Genomic DNA, 2234 nt, shown 5'->3' with positions numbered 1-2234 from the left:
ACATTAAACACTTAAAAATGCTGCAGTAACTCTTCTAGGGCACCAGAGTGGCCATCACTCTATAGCACTCCCTGGACTTACATTGATTTAAAATTTGCATTTCTCATTATTTGCAAATGACCCTCCAGGTTCAAAATATATTATAATTTGTATTTTTGTTGAAGCATGAATTAGAATTGCACTTGCTGGCCAGGATGCTGGAGAATGAGTCTAACACCCTGCCCCCAGCTGCTCAAAGAAACAATGTTTTTCACTCATTGTATATGCATGTTATGGGGAACTTATGTGATCGAGTGGAACTTTGTGACTTGGGGAGATTTATAAAGGTCTTGGAAAGAATTACTCTTGAGTGTCATGCTATGCTGTGGGGTAGATCTTATTGTAATGAAACCAAGTACTGCAATGCCCTTCTTATCTGGATCCCAAGTTGATTCATATAAACATATTTCTTTGGTTTAATTTACCATGTTTCTGGTTCCCTTGATATATTATTGGTCACTTGGATTTCTCCTTCTAGGATTTGTCTGGTCATATCCTCGTCCATTTTACTACTGGGTTTCTTGTCTCTTTCATTAATTTCATAGAGTTCTATGTATATTTAGACATTAATTTCTATGAGTTTTAGTTGGTACGAGTTTATTCTGATATCTTTTGTTGAGATTATTTTGTAAATGGCAAACGTTTCATTTTAGAATAATTTTGGATTTACAAAAACTTGTAAAGATAATACAGAGAGTTCCCATGTTCCTTTTACTGAGCTCCCTCTAATGTTAACCATCTTATATAACTTGGCACATTTGTCAAAACCAGGAATTAATGTCGGTATAATACAATTAACAAAACCACAGATTTATGGTTTTTTTTTTTCCCCATTGATGTCCTTTTACTGCCCCAGGATCCAATCCAGGATATCACATTGCATTCAATTGCCTTATCTCTTTAGTCTCCTTTGATCTATGACAATTTCTCAGTCTTTCCTTATTTTTCATGATCTTCATAGTGTTGAAGCGTTTTGTAGAATGTCTCCAATTTGAGTTTGAATGCTGTTTTCTTTATGATTAGACTGGGCTTATGCATTTCTTGGAAGAACATTGCAGAAGTAAAATGTGCTTCTTATCATATATCAAGGGGTTTATGATATCAATATGACTTATCACTGGTAAATGTTAACCTTGACCACTTGGGGGATGTCTGCTAGTTTTCTCCATTGTAAAATTAAGCTTTTTTCCTTTCCATATGCTATTCTTGGAAGTGAGTCATGAGGTTCAGCTCACACTGAAGGGGAGGGGAATTAAGCTTCACCTTCTAGACCTTTGAGTATCTACATATATTATTAGGAATTCTATAAGGAAGAAGGGATTCTTAATTTTATTTTTTTATTTTTATTTTTTAAAAAGATTTTATTTATTTATTTGACAGAGAGAAAGTGAGACAGCACAAGTAGGCAGAGCAGCAGGCAGAGGGAGAGGGAGAAGCAGACTCCCCGCCAAGCAGGGAGCCCAACATGGGGCTCGATCCCAGGACCCCGGGATCATGACATGAGTCGAAGGCAGACGCTTAACAAACTGAGCCACCCAGGCACTCTGGGATTCTTAATTTTAATGTAATCAAAATTGCCAATTTTTTTTTACCATATGGCTTGTGTTTTTGAGGTCTTGTCTTTAGAGATACAAAAAATTGAGGATCTTGAGATGAAATTTAAGGGGATTACCTAGATGGGTCCTAAGTCCAATGACAAGTATCCTTACAAGAGACAGAAGAGGGAAAGATGGAGACATACAGAAAAGAAGGCCACGTGAATACAGAGGCAGAGAGGGAGTGATAGCCCCAGCCGAGGAAAGCTGAAGAATGCTAGAAGAGGCCAGGAATGGCTTCTCCCCTTGAGCTTCCAGAGCGAATGTGGTTCTGCCAACACCTTGATTTTGGACCTCTCGTCTCCAAAACTGAGAGAATAGATTTCTGTTGCTTTAAGCCAGTTTGTGGTAATTTATTAACAGCAGTCCTGGGAAACTAGATATAGATATTGATGGCTTTTGCCCTTTGTTTTTCAAAATTGTCTTTAATATTCATGGACTTTTGTTCTTTCATACTCATTTGAGCATCAGTTTGATGCCAGTTTGTGGTAATTTATTAACAGCAGTCCTGGGAAACTAGATATAGATATTGATGGCTTTTGCCCTTTGTTTTTCAAAATTGTCTTTAATATTCATGGACTTTTGTTCTTTCATACTCAT

This window comes from Halichoerus grypus, chromosome 7, assembly GCF_964656455.1.
Source record: "Halichoerus grypus chromosome 7, mHalGry1.hap1.1, whole genome shotgun sequence".
NCBI classification, from domain to species: Eukaryota; Metazoa; Chordata; class Mammalia; order Carnivora; family Phocidae; genus Halichoerus; species Halichoerus grypus.
The sequence above is the reverse complement of the archived record's forward strand: the minus strand, read 5'-3'. Positions refer to the sequence as shown.